Below are 20,199 nucleotides of genomic sequence, written 5' to 3' on the forward strand. Positions count from 1 at the left end.
TGCCCACTCCTTTGATCTTCATAGTCCCTGCCTTTCTTTACCTTCCCTTAACTACCACATGATGACACTATGCTTCGCTTCAACTAGCATCCCTGTTGATTTTTTCAAGCCTTTTCTTTCTCTATCTCCCCTTAGCCTTAAAGGCATTATACATGCAGGTAGTCCTTGACTTACGACCACAATTAAGCCCCATATATCTGGTGCTTAGTGAGAGTTAAGTGAGTTTGTCCAATTTTATGATCTTTCTTGCTACAGTTGTTAAATGAATCATAGCAGTTAAGTTAGTAACATGGTTGTTAAGTGAATCTGATTTCCCCATTGATTTTGCTTGTCAGAAAGCCACAAAAGGTTATCACATGACCCTGGGACACTGAAACCATCATAAATATGACTCAGTTGCTAAGCATCTTAATTTTGATTGCATGACCATGGGGATGCTGCAATGCTCATTAAGTGGCAAAAAAGGTTATAAGTCACTTTTTTCAGGCTGTTGTAACTTCGAATAGTCATTAAACGAATTGTTGTAACTCAAGGACTACTTGTACAACTTCAAGGATAACAAAAAAAAAAAAATTACAGAAATTACTGGAACCCAGGGTGGGCTGGCTAAATCTGTTGCACTTGAAACCAAGAATACTGGCAGCTATGAAACTGCTGTCCCTTAGCTTCTTGGAAGCTTCCTATTCCTACCTGACTATAGAGATTGCAAATATGGCATATATAAAAGTTCCTTAGTATGCCGGAACCCTTGATTATTTTGAGGGACCAGGATAAGAAGCTACAGTACGAGCTGATTTTGAGCAAAACAAAATGTTCAGAAGATAAAGACTGGATACTGTCCTGCTGGTTAAATCTGCTTAACTGGAAAATATTTAAATGGTAAGAAATATATTGTAAGTATTACAAAATATGACAGCTAGAATCAAAACTAGAGGCAAAACACTAGCATTCTGAGATCTGAAAATGATACCTCCTTGTTAACTGAAAGTACAAAAGACTTTAAAGAGTTCATTATGAAAGAAAAATAGAAAGTGAAAATCTGTGTTAATGTATAATATTATGAGGATACATATAATGCCATTCTCCAGAATGTTACAGGTGATTGTAGAGAAATTAAAGTGGTAGAAAAGTACTTGTGCTCAAGTACATGCAAGGTGGGCATTAGGATGGAAAAACAAAGAGGTTATTTATTCTACTGAAGAAAGCAATGACAAACTTAAGATCCTGAAAGAAAAAGGACATTTCAGTGATAGCAAAGATAAAAATACTTACAGCTACAACAGTTTTCAATGGTAATGTATCATTGTAAAGTTGGACAAGGAGTGAGAGAATTAAGACAACCCTCTTGAATTATGGATTTGGAGATGATTATAAAGAGAACCACAGATTATAAGAAGAACTAATGATCAAATCCTGGATCAAAAATTGACTGCTCCTTAAGGCAATAATTGGCATGTAATTTCTGTACATGAAAACAAATAAAACTATGCTTGGTGAGGCTAAGAAAGTAGAAGGTGGTAGATAACAAAGGGTGGATAAGAACAAGATCAGAAAATATTTGTAGAGCTGGGACAGGTGAACTTGGCAAGCATTTGCACAAAAGCTGCCAGAGATTGAGACCAACTTAATGGCATCTAATGATTAAATGATTAGAAAGCCAGTTTGATTTAGTGGTTAAGGCACCAGGCTAGAACCACAAGACTGATTTCTGGTCTTGCCATATGAATAAAAGCTAGCTGAGTGACTTTGGGATAGTCTCTCTCAGCCCAACTCACCTCAGATGGTTGCTGATGTTGGAAAAATAGGAGTAGGAAGGTGTATTAATTATGTTCACCATCTTGAGTTATCTATAAAAATAAAGGCAGGATAAAAAAAACCTGAAATAAACTCATTTTGGCTTTAACTAAGATAAATTAAATCTCATTGGAGTTAATGGAATAAGCCAGTAGCAACTAGCACCTCCAAGCTACAGGCTTAAACTGTAAAAAAAATATCTTACTCTATTCATTCAGATTTATTTCTAAATAATTGTACAATAATTGCAGCTATCCTTGTGACCAACAGAGGGTAATTAGGCTTTTAATTATGGAGTAAATCTATGCCTCTTGATTGATAAGGGTTTATATCAAGGAATTGTACAAGGAGCTAATTTAAAAGTACAATGGTCAGCATATATTTAAGAAAAAAATTCTCTTACACACAGTTAATTTAGTGAGAAATCTGAACAATTTTAGTGTCAGCCTGGTTCAGGATTAAATATAAGACTGGATTCAATAAATAACCAGGGATTTAAAAATTAGGGAAAATTGATGCAAGTGAAATTGAAAATTAGCAAAATACTGTACTTCCATTTTTACTATGGACTACAGTATTCTAGGTTTCTTATCGTTCAAAATAAAACATCAGGATGTGCTGCAAAGCCAAAATACTGAATCAGAAGACATTAAACTGAAGTTATACTTCCTTTGTATTCATTCATCTTCTCCAATGCATAATGTGTCTCTTTGTTAGAAATCAACAAAATCCTCATTATCTAAAGAAGAAAGCTTTCACTTCATGTTACCTAAAAAAGAGAGGAGGGGGGTTGGGGCAAAAAGCACCTCCATTCTAAAAATCAATATAATGGAAGCTTCAAGTCCGTCGGAATCGGAATCAGGCACAAACGTCAAAGTGGCAGAAAAGCAAGGTACAAGGGCGAGTAACCTTTCAGCCTTCGAGTTGTGAAAGAACACTATGAACAGACTTTCCGAGGAACGATAAATATTTTTACAAGAAAATATCTCTGTACGCTAAGTATTTTTTATAAGAAAATTAATCTCTTCGATTCTCTTACATGACACCAATAGTTTAGAAAGAACATTTTAAAAAAGGCAAAAAGGTACAAGATCTTTACAAAATTATCTCTGCCACCTTACTCATGTTGGCAGTTCGCAGGAGTTCTCCATCTGGTCAGACTTTATCTGTACGTTCCGCCTTTCCTCCGGTACTTTAGAAAGAGGCAGGAAAGAAAAAAGAAAGAGAAACTGCAAGGAAGAAGAAGGAAGCCAGGGGCACAGCGTTCCGACACGCGACGCAGAGCGGCCATCAGCTGTCGCGTACAGGCAGCGAACTCCAGATACAATCCAGCTGTTTTCCCGGCAAGGATTTCTCGGAAGGCTGAAGCCAAGTTAGCGAAGCCGACGGCCGCCGCAAGCAAGAGGGAGAAGGGGGAGCTTGTTGGTGTTTGGCGCCGGTGGAGGGAGTCATTCCTCCAACTGCACTTCCGGTCGGCATTTTGTTCTGAGAGGGAGCGAGAGCGACACATTCACGCAGCCTCTTATTTTTCCTCCCTCTTCCTTTCCTCCCTCCCCGGTACCGACTCACCGTAACCCAAGCGATCCCCTCCCTGCCCCGCCCCGACCGCGTCCACAGAAGGAGAGGCGGAGGCGGTGACGGCGGCGGAAGAAGGGAAGGAACAAGCCGCGGTCGAGGAGATCCCCCTCCCCTCCGCTCGCTCCTTTCCTCCCTCCCCTCCCGGGGTTGGTCGCTCGGTGGGTGCGTGAGGTGTTTATCGAATCCGGTTCGGCCCGGCCTGTGTGGATGTTGGGGTGAATCAAGCTCGCTGGGAGGACGACGGCAAGGAGGAGAAGGAAGAAGAAAAATAAAAAGAGGAGGAGGAGGAAGAAGAAGAAGAAGAAGACCGTGGCGGCGGCGACTTCAGGGATTCGCTTCGGCCGCTCTCCCCCCCTCCTCGGCTCTACATGTTCGCTGCACTGAGGAGGAGACGGAAGAGGAGCCAGCCCCCCTCCCGGTCCGGATTATTGTTGTTATATTATCTCCCCTCCTCCTCCTCCCGCTCCGCGGCGGCCCAGTGGCGGATCCTCTGAGGAGGGAGGGGGGCGGATTTTTTTCCTTCTCCCCCCCCACCGCTTGGTTTTCGGTTGGATTCAGACGACGCTTAGCTCAGGTAAAAGCCCCCACTCGCGCTTTTCCGTCTCCGGGTTTCTTCTATTCGCTTCAAGATAAGCGACGAGTTGGGCCTTCTTTCAGGCGAGGCGGCCCAGTCTGGAAGCAGAGCGGGGATTAGCTTTTTCGGCCGGTGTGGGAAAGAGGGGGGGGTGAATAATGAGTGGCAGCCAGGGGTGTTTCACGTTTCTCTCCGCCTCCTCCTCTAGGGGTTTGACCGATGAGAGTGGTTTCTTCCGAGCTGCTGGAGATGCCTAGGCCCAGAGGAGGGCGCAGGCCCAGCGGCCAGCGCTTTCACTCAAGCTCGGGGATGAGAGAGGCGAAGTGGTTTCACTGTGACAGGCCTCGGCGCCCGAGAGCAAAAGTGGGAGGAGGAAACAATACAGTTAAACAGCGACTGGGCACCGAACCTGTGCCATATTTACAACTGGGGGGGGGGGGGGGAAGGAAAGGAAAGAGACGAAAGTAATACGGTCCTAGTCAGAATAAGGGAGAGACGGGCGCTCATTTGTTTTCGGTTTGCAACAGTTGCATCTTTTATTTGTCTTAATTTCAAATTTGTAATTGGATAGGTGTGATTAATATTATTGTATACATCCTCCCAAATGCATAGATTTTGTTGAAAAGTAAAACCAGATCCTACTGAAGAATTTGCAGAACAGACATCCAGTTCACTGGGAGTCCATGGGTTGCCTAGTACCATTTATGTCATACTTTCTAGATACACAGTGAACAGCTATTTTGGTCCTTAAGAGGAAAGAGTTATTTGTAAGAACAGATATCCTATTTGGAAAAGGGTTATCTATATAGCTACTTGATATTTTAAAGGTCAAGCCACTGAAATCATGCAAATTATAGTAATTGAGCCTGCCATTTTACGTATGTTTATGTGGGAATATGTTTTATTGAAGTCAGTGATGCATACCCTCTGAATAACCTGATTATTATTGGGTTGAAAAATGTTCACCTTCATGAAAAGCAAGTTGACCAAAAAGTCTTTAAAAATTACTTTAAAATGTGTATAGTTTGTGTAACTTTGAATCAGATATCTGAAAGTTAATAATCTAATAATACTTGCAAATGAAGAATGACTTTGATAAAAACATTAGGATATTTTAGAAACTGGATAGATGACTGTAATTTTTTCCAGTGTAATTCTAATTTCTTTATATAGAGAAATCTATATTTCTCTGATAGAGATATAATGAATTGTGATATTCAGCTGGTCTGATAGCTGTTTTTAAAACCAATTTAAATCCTAGGATGGTTAAAACAAAGTGACATTTAATTGTGCTCAATTCTTATTAAGTTGTAGGTGTTCTAATTTTTGGGGAAGTTAGTCTTACATTTAATATTTCTCAGTAAAGTAACTTTTGTTAAGAAAGTACGATTGAGCTTTTATGGCCCGATATGTTTAAAAGGATGAAGTTAATATAGCTGTCACATAGGAGGCGTGTTTTTAATGTTGTAAATCCATGTAGTAGTCAGCAGTGTGTCCGTGATTTGTATTGGTCAGGCAGCAGTTTGAATTTTAAAAAGCCTGAAGATCCTGCTGAGCCCCAAACCCGGCCTCTCTCCCTCCCTCCCTGTAATCTGCCATTCCTGTCTTTGTGCTGCCTGGGCCTGTTAAACACTGTTTGCAATAGGGCCTCAGGCCTATGTGCATGAGAGAGAAACCATTTTCAGTCTGAAAAAGTAGTTTTTTATTTTTGAACTTTATTATTTCAAGCGTGGGTTACAATTTGCTTTTAAATGTTCTTGTGTGGGGAAGGTTGACTCTTCTCTGTGTGTTTAACTTTTATTTTAAGGTCCGGAATAGGTCTAATTTACAGAAAATGAGAGACTGTCCAGAGAATAATCAAGTACAGTATTATTCATAATCAGATAGTAACATTTGTGATGATTCCTCTGTTGCTTATATTAAATATGTGGGATTTTGCTTAAGTTGAAATGAGGTTTATTCTCATATCTCGTGTCTTCAGTAAATGATTTTAATGCAAAATTTGCTCTTGAATCAGTTTTCTATAAGTGTGTGGACTTTTGACTGTTCTTTGTACTTTATTTAAATATTTCATGTATTTAATAATATCCTTATTTGATATACTGTATATTAAAAAGAAATTACTATATTCATTTTGAAGTGTTTCTAAGACACCTGAACTATTATTTCAATAATACCTTGACATATTTCAATGTACATAATAAAAAAATGGTGCCAAAATTGTTTACTCTCAAGCAGCTGAGAGAAAACTACCAGGAAATTTCTTAAAATATAAAATAGAATGTGTTAGTCTAATATTTGATTAGAATGCCACGGTTAAGGCAATTTTCCCATAATTTCTGAGGATTTATAAAATGCACAATTTCAGTTATTTGAAATTGTAATTTTAAAAATAGGTGAATAGTGTATTGATATAACAAATGTTATTTCATAATTCCAATTACAGTAATTTTAAATGAAATCTTATTGTCTTCCATTAAAATTGATAATGAGATACCTAAAAATGGGGTTCTTGACAGGAATTTAAGTAGATTATTATATCTGAGAAGAGAGTTTTTTCTTTTTGTAAACATTTGAAATAATTTCAGAAATAAAGATGAATGCATTTAAAAATTAAAATTTGAGATTGTCTCAAGTGTAACTGTTTTATATGTCTATTGAACACAGCCATTTTTTTCAATAAATTTTAAAACTGCTCATAAATTATTCTAGGCATTCTAACAATGGAGCTACAAAAGGTGGCATTATAACTACAAACTTATGGAATTGTTTATTTTGGTAAAATTGCTTGTGTGTGTACATACATCTCTGTCTATACATACATACGTACATACATATATGGAGAGAGAGAGATCAGTGGATATAGTAAGGGATTAATGTAGCTGACATATCTATATAGATCAGTGGTTCTCAACCTTTTTAATGCCGCATCCTCCAACCGGTCATAAGTCGAGGACTATTCAACCGGTCGTAAGTCGAGGACTACTCAACTGGTGCAGCACCGTTTGCAGAATGGGACTTTTGGCGGGCTCAGCAGGGCAGAGACAGCCTGGACAATTCCTATTGGCTTTTGAAAGCCGATAGAATTAGACTCTATTCAAGAGAGTCTATTCTATTGGCTTTCAAAAGCCAGTAGAATAAAAGGGAGTATCACAGCTAAGGAAAAGGGGGGGGGGAAATGGACTGCATTGTTTGGCGACCCCCGTGAAATGGTCGTTCAACCCCAAATGGGGTCCCGACCCACAGGTTGAGAACCACTGATATAGATCCATATAGATCACGGAAAGTGCCATGTTTTCTTGTTTGGAGTCTAGAGCACTTCTAATTTTGAATAACTGCACAAGTTGTATGCTCTTTAAATATGACACAGCTAGCTTTTGTAGAACATGTCAATTTTCTGAGAAAGCAAGAAAATTAAGAAAATACAAATTTTGCACTGATGGTTCAAACAGGGCCATGTTTTATTATAAGAATCCTCAATGTATTATTTTATAATATAAGCCTTAATGTTTCTACAAGATCAACAAAATTAATAAAAATGAACAATATTTAGTGTAGGAAGAAAGGAACTCTAAACTATGCCTTGTGAAGAATGTCTTATGTCTGATAAAGATTCATGCATATTTAAAATTGTTCTTGCTTTTGACTACATAAATTCATTGTTTTAAGAAAACAAATCTGATGTGTAATGGTGTAACTTGCTTCCATATATTCCAAGCAGGACTGGAATGCTCTTGTTTGTAGGACATTTTGTATCCATGTGTGTCTATAAACACACAAACCCAAATTCAGTAGTAATGGCAAGCTGTATTTGATCCTGCAGATATTTTTTTCAACTATACCGAAGACTTTTGTTTAAAAATGATAATGATTAAATTTTTGTTTGGTTTTACTAAATTTTTTGTTACTAAAGTTTAAGAAGAATTATTTAATAAAATTTTATTCCTTTCATATTTAAATGTATCAGATTTGCAGTTGTGTGTCTTTTTAAAGATGTAAATAGAATTTGCTTGGTTATCTCACAATTTACACCTGCTTTCTAGTTTTCATTTTAAATCTTTTAAATGTATTTTTCCAAAACAATCATCTGAGGCCTTTGACCTTTTGCAAAAAATCACTTGCTGAAGATTAAGATTAAGATATCTTTGTTAGAAAACTAAAGAAGTTAGTTTCCAACTTGGTGAAATGTTTCAAATACTTGGGGATAGTTTTTTATGCTAGGAGGACATAATATGTTATATTTCTCATAACAACCCAAGTAATATTAGTTACTCTGTATTTCTTATAATAAGTCTGAGCCAGGTTAAAACTAATTGAGGCCAACTCTTATATGAATTACAATTAAGACAGTACATCATTTTGCATATGAGCTCATTCAGTGAAAATATTTGCAAATATTTGCTCAGATAATGTGTACTTTACCATGTTGAGATCAACTTAACCAGAACTGAGATGAGGTCCTGGCTTACTTTATTTTGATTTTGTTTAAAGCTACTTTTTTTTTACCTACAATGATGGGAAATTAAAGATAAATTATGGCTTCTCTCCTGGAGCATTATGACTTTGAAAGCTGAGCAAGGTGGAACACTGTTCAAAGAACCTTGGATATAACATAGCAAAATACTTGCATATGCTGAGTTAGGAAATTGATAAAACAATCTCAATTCAGTTAGAACTTTGATTATCTTTATGTACTTATGTGTTATTATAGGAGCCGTGGTGGCACGGTGGTTAGAAGGCAGTATTGCAGGCTAACTACATGTAGCCTGGAGTTTGATCCTGACTGCTTCTTAGTTGATTTAGCCTTCCATCATTCCAAGGTCAGTAAAATGAAGACCCAAATTGTTGGGGGCAATGTGCTGATATTGTAAACTGTTCAGAGTGCTGTAAAGCACTAAGGAGCAGTGTATAAGTGCAATTGCTATTATGCCAGGATCTTTTAATTTTTTACTCTCAGCAAGTTCTTGAGGTCAGCTTTGAGAATACTCGTTATTTGAGAACATTGCTTCATTGTGATGATATAAATCATTGGTCAATATTTTATTATAGTATGTTTTCTTATAATGAATGGTCTTGATTAATTTTATATATACCACTTTTTGTTCAACCAGGTTTTAGATAATATTCAATGTAATATAATACCAGGCAGAATTCAACAGTAATTAATGTGCAGTGAGGTTTATTCCATTTTCTTTCTCTTCTACATATGTTCTACATTGGTTTATATCAAGACTGCAAGTTTAAAAACCTAAACTGATTTGTGGCCTATCTTTTATTACTTTTAGTATTAGTAAGTTTCTGTTTGCAATTTTTGCTACATGTAATACTGAACACTGATCAGTGAAAATATTTGATTTAAAGTTATTTGTCAATTTGAAAAGAAAGTTAGCTTTTGAAGGGGTTTACTATGAAAATAATAGATTTTAAAGTTTTTTAAGGGAACATTTACATTCTACATACTGAATGAAAGCTAAAGATGCATTCTTATATATTCTTAGCTCTGCATAATTTTAGAACTTCTTAGTTCTAGAATTCAATTTTACAAGTTAACCTTGAAGTATTATTAAACAAGTAATTATCCTCTATGGGCATTACTGTGGTTGGTTTCACAGTCAGCCAGGTGTACAGACTGGATTTGCCATTTTTATCTACCTATAAACTTATAGATGTTTTTTGATTGCACCCACGGTGTCTATTGCTCTTGATATTATCTTTCTTTTCTTTTGCCACAGATAAGATAAGATAAGATAACCTTTATTGTTATTTCGTACTGTGAGCACACTGGCCCACATTAAAATACAGAGACCTGCAAATAAAAACAGAAAGACCTGCAAATACTTTTATTTGCAGGTCTTTGTATTTTGTGATTGTTTTTAGTTCTTGCTCTCCTCTTCTGCTATCTCCAGATATTGCAACATCCACTATCACTATTAATAATATTCATCTTTGAGTCAGCCATAAGTTTGGACTTGATTTGGCACTTTTATTCATCTATTAAATCCTTCCCAAGGACCTGAGCTAGGCAGATGTTGTTTGATGGGTATCATCACAGGATACAAACTGTTCCAAGTAAAGCTGCCTTTAACAGTTAATTGATGGTGATGTTATCAATGCTTATAGTGTTCAAGTGGTGCTCAACACATTTTGGAGTTGCGCCCAAGATGCCTATTAAATATATTACTATTGATACAGTACTATCTTTGCTTTTTTTTTTTTTTTGTCCCAGTCATTCTACTACTTTTTGTAGGTCTTTTGCAGGATAGTTTTAAGTCTCGACTCTTAATGTGGGAGGAGCCTTCTGTTTGGATTTTAAAATTCTGGTACACTTTAGCTTCTTCATTTTCTATTTGTCTCTTCTTGCTTGCAGATCTTCCAACGCATCTTCCAATGTTGCTACTTTGTCATGTTGTTGTAGTCAGTCTGTCTAATAATCTTGCTGTAGCTAACTAGGTGGTCCACTGTTTCTTCAGCTTCTTTGCACAGATGGTATTTGCTGTTTGTTGTTGTCTTTTCAATTCTGTCTTTGTATGCAGAGTTTTTTTCCCCTTAAAGCTTGGTCATGTGCAGCCAGAATTAGCTCCTTTGTTTCTCTCTTCAATTTCCTACTCTTAGCCATTGCCAGGTCTTGTTATCTGCTTTGCCTGCTTTTTTAAAGTGTACTGGTAATGTACATTTATTTTATTTTCTATTCTTCATTTGGTCTTTCTTATAGACCAGTCTGGTCTCTCCAATACTCAGTAAGCCTTCATGATATGCTGACTTCATTGTATCTGCTTTATTGTCCTTCATATATTCTCCCAATGTCCTTTTTTCTTCAATTGTCAGGTTTACTTGGCAACATTCCATGCCCATCTACAAGTTACAACAGCATTGAAAAAATGACCTATGACCATTTTTCACACTTATGGCTATTGCTGCATCCCCATGGTCACATGACCGAAATTCAGATGCTTAGCATTTGATTTATGATGGTTGTTGTATCCAGGTTCATGTGAGCATCTTTTGTAACCTTTTGACAAGCAAAGTCAATGGGGAAGCCAGATTCACTTAGCAGTCATGTTACCAACCTAACAACTGCAGTGATTCACTTAACAACTGTGACAAGAAAGCTCATAGAATGGGGCAAACTCACTTAACATCTGTCTCATTTAGCAATAAATTTGGGGTTCATTTGTGGTCATACGTTGAGGACCACCTGTATTCTACACATGCATCTTCCATAATTCAGTTTTATAATTAACCCAGAGCCAAGAATAGCTTATTATTTTAAAATTAAGGAAGAGATAAATGCATAAAGAAGTTGCAGGATATAGTTAACATGGTGTGCCACTCTTTCATTTTGGGGCAGCGTCTGTAACAATGATTGAAATTTTGCTTCCGACACTCAATTTTGAACATACTATGTGTGAGTTTGAAATGTATATTTTGTTATAGTCTGTAGTAATCCAAAATAAAGTTTAGATCAATGCCCTAGAATATAATATTCAATTTTAAACTAAACATATAGAATTAATATCCATTACAGTTAAGAAGCTTGCATGGTGATTTTGCAGGTTCTGGTGACAAAGTCAGAAACTAGGTCTCATAAGCAACAAACTGTCAAACAGTGAAAACTAAATATTATAATCATGAGATACATCCATCCTAATTGATAGTTGAGGTAATACAGGAATAATAAAAATAAAGTATAAGTAGACTGATGATTTCAATAAAAGAGGCAGAATAATCAAATGTATCCCATTGATTCTGTCCCTTATGGTTCACAAAAAATGCATATTTAGTGATAAGCATAATATATTTTTTCCACTCAAAATGAACTAATCTTTCCTGATTTGCCTGAATAATGCTGAGCTATGGAGTAGAGAAGTACAGTATGAGTTGCATATAAGTAACTTGTAAATATAGTCATATCAAGTCAATAGCAGTTGTCTCAAAGTGAGCATCTGACTTTTCTGTACAATATAATTAGCAATGATTGGCTAGCATGCAACTTAAAAAGGGCCAGGTCCTTATGCTACCAAATAAAGGCACAGATCTGTCTCTTTCTCTCTCCCCCCTCCACCTTGATGCAGGAGAGAAGCAGAGTGAATAAAACTTGAAACTTCAAGAGCTTTCATCTGCCAGCAGCCTGTTGTGTTTCTTTTTTCTTTTTCCTCTTTCTTTCTTAGCTAGTATTAAGTTAGGAAGCCAATGAATTAGCACACACCATTGTATGTTGTGCAGAGATGATTCTTTTAAAGGTGAGCCATGTTTTATTTTAATATTATGAATAGTGACACGTAGAACATAGGCTTCTTTACCTGGTTTTGACCATACTTTGAAGGCATAATAGAACTAGATAATGTTGCATCCTCAACTCAATATCTTGAGCGCATAATAAACATTTGAAAAAACAGGTTTACGCTGAGGTAGCCACAATATAAGGGAACATTATGTTATGGTTTTCTTGTTTACCAACACAAATTTAAAAAATGTAGAAGAATATAATGTTAATATGATACTTAAAACAAAAAGTGGAAAAATAACGATGCCTTTCCAAGGATTATCAGTTAAAAATGTTGTATATAATTACAATTTCTGCACTTTGATGTATCAATATGGAACCTGTAGAACAGAGGTGTCAAACTGTCGGCCTGCAGGCCGGACACATCACAAGGAAACCGCACCCACCCCATTGCCGGCAATGGGGAAAAAGCTCCAATATGTTGCACGACGTTACGTGACATCGCATGTTTGACATGTCTGCTATAGAAGTAATACATTGTTAAGTAGCAGAGAAGATTAGTATGTTGAGACATGCATTGGCCAAGAATGCTAATATTGGCTATGTGAAGAAAGTTGAAATATTTCTAAGGAAGTATTTGTGCATTGTGTGATCACTTGTTCTTGTAACTCAGGCAAGAAGGTGACAAGCAACAGGGAGAAAGCAGAACTATTTAACTCGTTTTTCGCATCTGTCTTTACACAAAGGGAAAAAACAGACCAACCTATCAAAAATAGTGCCATAAAAAACAGAATAGAAACACAAGTTAAGATAGGCAAGAAAATGGTAAGTGAGCACCTGTCCAGCCTAGATGAGTTCAAATCACCAGGACCAGATGGATTACACCCCAAAGTTCTCAAGGAACTGGCAGATGTGATCTCAGAACCACTGAACTATATTTTTCAAAGATCCTGGAGCACTGGGCAACTACCAGAGGACTGGAAAAGAGCTGATGTAGTTCCCATCTTCAAAAAAGGAAAAAAAAATGGACCCAGGAAATTACAGACCTATCAGCCTGACCTCAATACCTGGGAAGATCGTGGAAAATATAATCAAACAACAAATCAGTGAACACCTAGAGGCAAACAAAGTCATTACTAAAAGCCAAGATGGGTTTGTCAAAAACAGATCATGCCAGACAAATCTTATTGCATTCTTTGACCAAGTGACAAAATTAGTGGACCAGAAGAATGCTGTGGATATAATTTACTTGGACTTCAGTAAGGCATTTGACAAAGTAGATCACAACCAACTACTTGATAAGATAGAAAAACGTGGGTTAGATAGCATCACCACCAGATGGATTCGTAGCTGGCTGACCGGCCATACTCAGCGTGTGGTCTCAATGGAACCACATCTAAATGGAGGGAAGTGTGTAGTGGTGTGCCCCAGGGCTCTGTTCTGGGCCCAGTGCTCTTCAACATCTTCATCAACGATTTGGACGAGGGGATAGAGTGGGAATTTATCAAATTTGCAGACGACACCAAGCTGGCAGGAATAGCCAACACTCCAGAAGACAGGCTTAGGATACAAGAGGATCTGGACAGACTTGAACTCTGGGCACTATCTAACAAAATGAAATTCAGTGGTGAGAAAAGTAAGGTTCTACATTTAGGCAAGAAAAACCAAATGTACAGGTATAGCATAGGGGGTACCTTGCTCAATAATAATAACTGTGAGAAGGATCTCGGAGTCCTAGTGGACAGTCATTTAAATATGAGCCAGCAGTGTGCTGCAGCTGCCCAAAAAGCCGACACAGTGCTAGGCTGCATTAACAGAGGGATAGAATCAAGATCACGCGAAGTATTAATACCACTTTACAATGCCTTGGTAAGGCCACACTTGGAATACTGCATCCAGTTTTGGTCACCACGATGTAAAAAAGATGTTGAAACTCTAGAAAGAGTGCAGAGAAGAGAACAAAGATGATTAGGGAACTGGAGGCTAAAACATATAAGGAACGGTTGCTGGAATTGGGTATGTCTAGTTTAATGAAGAGAAGGACGAGGGGAGATATGATAGCAGTGTTCTAATATCTCAGGGGCTGCCTCAAAGAAGAGGGAGTCAAGCTATTTTCCAAAGCGCCTGAGGGCAGGACAAGAAGCAACAGATGGAAACTAATCAAGTAGAGTAGCAACCTAGAACTAAGGAGAAACTTTCAGACAGAACAATTAACCAGTGGAACAACCTGCCTCCAGAAGCGGTGAATGCTCCAACACTGGAAGTTTTTAAGAAGAAACTGGACATCCATTTGTCCGAAATGGTATAGGGCACAGGTTGGCAACCTGCAGCTCTGGAGCCACATGCGGGTCTTGGAGCCTTCCCCTGCGGCTCCCAGCCTCCTCTGTCATTTGCAGAGAGACACAGAGCTTCTCTCTCTCTCTCTCTCTCTCTCTCTCTCTCTCTCTCTCTCTCTCTCTCTCTCTCTCTGTGTGTGTGTGTGTGTGTATGTGTGTGTAAAAGAGAGTAGCCTCACCCTGTTCCGGCGAGCTGAGAAGCTTATTGGGCGGGGCTCCTTCCTTGGCTGCGTCTCTGCAGGAAGCAGGAAGGGCAGGAGAGAGCTAGCTAGCCTAGCTATGCTGATTCAGGAATTGTGGGAGTTGAAGTCCATGAGTTATAACAGAGCCGAGGTTGCCTACCCCTGAGCTAGCCCAATAAGAATGTGTGTCAGCTTGTTGGAGAACAGCTTGATGCCAGCTTGCCAGGTGAGCAGAAGATCAGAGAGAGGAAGAGGGGGGAGAGAGAGAGAGGGAGAGAGAGAGAGAGTAGAGAGAGGGAGAGACAGAAAGAAGAGAAAGAGGGGAAAGGGAGAGAAAAGAGAGAAAGAGGGAGAAGAAAGAAAGAAAGGGAGAGGAGAGGAGAAAGAAAGAGGAAAGAGGGAGAGGGAGAGGAAAGAGAGAGAGGGAGAGAGAGACAGAGAGACTCTTTTGTCATCTAAAATGAAGATAACACTGCATATATTCTTTTTTACCTTTATGATATATAATAAAGGTAAAAAGGATGCAGTGTTATCTTCATTTTAGATATTAAAAGGGTTTTGCGGCTCCCAGTGTTTTGTTTTTGGTGGGAAACGGGTCCAAGTGGCTCTGAGTATTTTGAGTTGCCTACCCTGGTATAGGGCATAGTCGGCAACCTGTGGCTCCGGAGCCGCATGCGGCTCTTTGAGCCTTCCCCTGTGCCCCCAGCCTCCTCTGCAATTTGCAGAGAGAGACAAGAGAGGCAGTTACGCTTCCCTGCTTCTCTCTCTGTCTCTGTCTGTCTGTCTCTCTCCCTCTCTCTCTCTCCCTCTCTCTCTCTCTCCCCCCCCCTCTGTGTGTGTGTATAAAAGAGAGTGGACATGATGTTCTCTGACAAGCTGAAAAGCTTTTTGGGCGGGGCTCCTCCCTTTGATGCGTCTCTGCAGGAAGCAGGAAGGGCAGGAGAGAGCTAGCTAGCCTAGCTATGCTGACTCAGGAATTCTGGGAGTTGAAGTCCATGAGTCATAAAAGAGCCGAGGTTGCCTACCCCTGAACTTGTTGGAAAACAGCTTGAAGCCAGCTTTGCCAGGTGAGATCAGAGAGAGGGAGAGAGAGGGGGGAGGGAAAGAGAGAGAGAGGGAGAGAGAGAGGAGAGAGAGAGAGAGAGAGTGGGGGAAGAAGACTGGCAGACCAAGGGCAGAAAGAGGGAGGGAGGGAGAGAGAGAGAGACCCTTTTGACATGTAAAATGAAAATAAACTGCATATATCCTTTTACACACACACACACACACACACACACACACACACACACACACACACACATGGATGGTTACCTACCCCTGGTATAGGTTACCTGCCTGAGCAGGGGATTGGACTTGATGACCTCCAAGGTCCCTTCCAACATCATTATTATTATTATTATTATTATTATTATTATTATTATTAGTAGTAGTAGTAGTAGTAGTAGTAGTAGTAGTAGTAGTAGTAGTATGGAGATTAGGCAGCAGCGTGTATCTGCAAATAAACCTTTGGAAAAAAATAGTTTCAATAAGTCCTTGATTTTTTTTAGTCTATCCTAATTCTCTAATTTATTTCCTCTGTTAATTGTTGTATTCTATTAAGATTAGATTTTAGCTTATGATTATTGTATTACTGAAAATTGGTTCCTATGAATTATATATAGACATGTTTTTAACTTTAGTTTGATATTTGTGTAATAGAAAACGATCATGTTTTGAAATATTGAGGTTCAAAAGTACTATGCTTGAGTTTTCTATCTATAACATAGCTCCATATTCCTATTTATACACAATTTTTAAAACTCAACATGTAATAGTTGGGATAGCTCTCAGATATGGATAGGCAGGTGACTTCAGCATGGAATTTGCACAAGGTTGGGTATTATACCCATTATAGTTGCCAAACTAACTTGGCATTAAATGAAGTTAATTCATTTCAAGTTAATTCTCAAGTAAATTAGTACTGCACTCTAACTGCTGCGCCGAGGTGGCGCAGCAGTTAGAGTGCAGTACTGCAGGCCACTTTAGCTGACTGTGTTCAGCAGGTCAGCGGTTCAAATCTCACCGGCTCAAGCCTTCCATCCTTCCGGGGTAGGTAAAATGAGGACCCAGATTGTTGGGGGCAGTGTAAATATATATATACATTGCTTACTGGTGTATACCGCTTAGAGAGTGCTTGCACTTAAAGCTGTATATAAGTCTCATAAATAAATAAATAAACAAACAAACAAACATAATAATTCTCTAACCTGGCTACAATGTTTAGTTTGTAATAAAGATCAGAGAAAAAGCAAGGCAATTATTAGTATCAGAATTATATTTTCCATCTCTTTTTTTTCTTCCAATGGTTTCTTAGATAAAATTATGTATTGTCTATTCTTACATAATAGAACAACACTGCTTTCTCATTTTTGAGCACAGTTAGTGTATGAAAATGGATAACCTGTTCCTTTAGCTGGGGATCTATTGAAGTTTATGTTGCAAATTGAATCATATATCAGATTTCGAGTCATAAGGAATGGGTGTAAATGCTGATTCTGAGAAAAGGAATGTAAACATTTTTAAGATTCAGTTTGTTTGTGGTTTAGTTTATGCTTACTTTGAAAAAAGCCATAATTGGAGTTTCCAGGAATGTTTGCGTAGACTTGTAGTAAGCATCTGAGACATAGAACTTATAGATTAAGCATGTTTTATTTGTAGTCTAACATCATTTCTGTTTCCCTCATCCTATATTTTAATAGCTTGGGAGTTTAGAGAATTAGAGTTACAGTTTTTCAAATGAGTCTCCTCCACATATGAGTTGTTTGAATACATTCTCTTCATTTTAATACAAAGAGTATTAATCTCTTTGGTCACTGCTGCTTATATTGTTGTTCCAGTTGTTCAATTCTTTGCTATTACTATTTGATAGAGATAACTAAGATGAAATGTGCAATTGTTTGTTTGCCAAATATGAACTCTGCTACTGTAACGTCTTTCAAAACGTGCTCTTTAAGAAATAATCTTTGCAGGCTGAAGCTCAAAAATTCACCTAAGTGTCAAATCTTATAAAACAAAAAAACCTGCAAAACAGGTTGATATTTATAGACAGACTTATTTTAATAAGTCCATGTATGTGATGTGAACTTGAGAGAGATATTAATAGTTCTGAAATTACACTACATAAAAAAAGAATAGCAGTCTGTAATACAGTTAAGGAAAAAAATCAAAATTTATAGTATGTGGAACTGTGGAAAGGGAATACTATAGATACCTTACCTTTGGGAAGGGTGATCCAGAGTTCCATCTCCAGGGGCCATGCAGAGGAATTTTTGAAGCATTTAGAGGATAAAATTGCTTGGATTTGTTTGCAGTTGGATTCCAAGCATGGTGCAAGTCCTGTGGACATGACCAGGGAACATACTTACCAGGTTATCTGGGAACAGTTTGATTCTGTTAGACCTGAGAAAGTGGACAGGGTCCTGCGGAATTCAAATGCTGTCACCTGCATATTCGATCCATGCCTCTCCTGACTGGCTAAGGGCACCTGAGAGGTGTCATGTGGGTGGGTCCATGCATTGCAGAATTTATTCTTGTCAGAGGGAGTATTTCTGGCTTCTTTTAAAGAGGCACTGGTGCTCCTCTACATAAATCTTTGCTGGAACTTGTTGCACAATTTTTATCCAGTCTCCCACCTGCTCTTTTTAGGAAAAGTGGTCAAGAAAGTGGTGGTGTTGCAGCGTCAGAAGATCCTCAAGGAAACAGATTATCTAGACCACAGGTCGGCAACCTGCGGCTCCGGAGCTGCATGCGGCTCTTTGAGCCTTCCCCTGTGGCTCCCAGCCTCCTCTGCCTTTGCAGAGAGAGACAGAGACAGAGAGAGGCAATTGCACTTCCCTGCTTCTCTCTCTCTCTCTCTCTCTCTCTCTCTGTGTGTGTGTGTGTGTCTGGGTGTCTGTGTGTGTGTGTGTGTGTGTGTGTGTGTGTGTGTGTGTGTGTGTATGTGTAAAAGAGAGTGCACTCACAGTGTTCTCCGAGGAGCTGAAAAGCTTTCTGGGCGGAGCTCCTCCCTTTGCTGCGTCTCTGAAGGAAGCAGGAAGCAGGAAGGGCAGGAGAGAGCTAGCTAGCCCAGCTAGGCTGACTCAGGAATTCTGGGAGTTGAAGTCCATGAGTCATAAAAGAGATGAGGTTGCCTACCCCGGAGGTTGTTGGACAACAGCTTGAAGCTTGCCAGGTGATCAGCAGATAGGGGGGGGGAGAAAGAGAGAGAGAGAGAAAGAGAGAGAGAGGGAGAGAGAGAGAGTGGGGGAAGAGGAGTGGCAGACCAAGGGCAGATAGGGAGGGAGAGAGAGACCCTTTTGACATCTAAAATGAAGATAACACTGCATATATCCTTTTTTTACCTGTGTGTGTATGTAATTTTATTCTCTTAAAGCATTCTCTTGATGATCATTGTTTTAATAGTATGGATATTCCCAAGTCATATTTTTACTTTTATTTTTAATGTGTATGTGTGTGTGTGTGTGTGTGTGTGTGTGTGTACACACACACATATACACATACACACACACACACATACACACACCTATAATAAAGGTAAAAAAGGATATATGCAGTGTTATCTTCATTTTAGATATAAAAAGGGTTTTGCGGCTCCCAGTGTTTTGTTTTTGGTGGGTCCAAGTGGCTCTTTGAGTGTTTTGGGTTGCCTACCCCTGATCTAGACCATTTTCAGTCAGGTTTCAGGCCCAGATATGGGACTGAAACAGCATTGGTAGCACTCATGAATGATCTGTGGCAGGAATGGCATGGAGGTGACCAGGAGGACCTTTGCCTAACTCTATGTTGTGCAACAATTATGCCCTGGACGGCAAGGCTCTTCACTGTGTCACTCATGCCCTGGGTCATCTCTCATTTGGACTATTGCAACATACTCTGTGTAGGGCTACCCTTGAAAAGTATTCAGAAGCGTCAGCTGGTGTAAAATGTGCTGTATGAGCCATACTAGGTGCCTGAAAAAGGACACATATAATACCCTTGTTTCACAAATTTCACTGGATATCAGATTGCTTCTGGGTCCAATTCAAGGTATTGGTTATTATCTATAAAGCACTATGTGGCACAGGGCCAGGTTACCTACAGAACCTTTGTCCCATCATATCAGCCTGTCTCATTCAGGGAGGGAAGGTATGCTGCAGACCCCATCAGTCAAGGAATTTCATCTGGTGGGGTCTAGGAAGAGCCTTCTGTACCGCTGCCCCGTCTTATGGAGCATTCTGCCCCTAGAAGTCAGAAAGGCCCCCATTCTCTTGAGCTTCCGTAAAGAGGTCAAAACTTGGCTCTGTAGCCTCATGGGCGGGGAGTACAGAGGACCACACAACTGTGGAGCTGGCTAGCCCCATGAGAGTCCTCCCTGCCTGTAATAACCAATGTTAAATGGCCATCTTGGGTTTTTTTTTACTCTTTTGAAGTTTATAATCTCATTATTGTATAATTTTTTTTAAATCTTAACTTAATTTTAAAATTAATTTTTAT

At 38.8% G+C, this 20,199-nt stretch overlaps 1 protein-coding gene and 1 long non-coding RNA gene across 4 annotated transcripts in view; one reads left to right on the forward strand and one right to left on the reverse strand.

Annotated features, from left to right (window-relative positions):
- Positions 1–1,848, reverse strand: part of LOC120310028 — a 30,268-nt gene extending 28,420 nt beyond the window's left edge. The window contains exon 1 of the long non-coding RNA XR_005557249.1: positions 1,776–1,848. This is a non-coding gene — a long non-coding RNA (uncharacterized LOC120310028). The remainder of the gene's footprint in view (positions 1–1,775) is intronic.
- A 1,605-nt stretch (positions 1,849–3,453) lies between these two features.
- The window catches only part of NIPBL (NIPBL cohesin loading factor), a 197,330-nt gene continuing 180,584 nt past the window's right edge, over positions 3,454–20,199 (forward strand). For all 3 annotated transcript variants that reach the window (XM_039347918.1, XM_039347920.1, XM_039347919.1), the window contains exon 1: positions 3,454–3,946. The gene's annotated coding sequence lies outside the window, so the exon portion shown is untranslated. The remainder of the gene's footprint in view (positions 3,947–20,199) is intronic.

The sequence above is a fragment of the Crotalus tigris genome, unplaced genomic scaffold (assembly GCF_016545835.1).
Source record: "Crotalus tigris isolate CLP2741 ecotype Arizona unplaced genomic scaffold, ASM1654583v1 scf7180000018103.2265978, whole genome shotgun sequence".
NCBI lineage: Eukaryota > Metazoa > Chordata > Lepidosauria > Squamata > Viperidae > Crotalus > Crotalus tigris.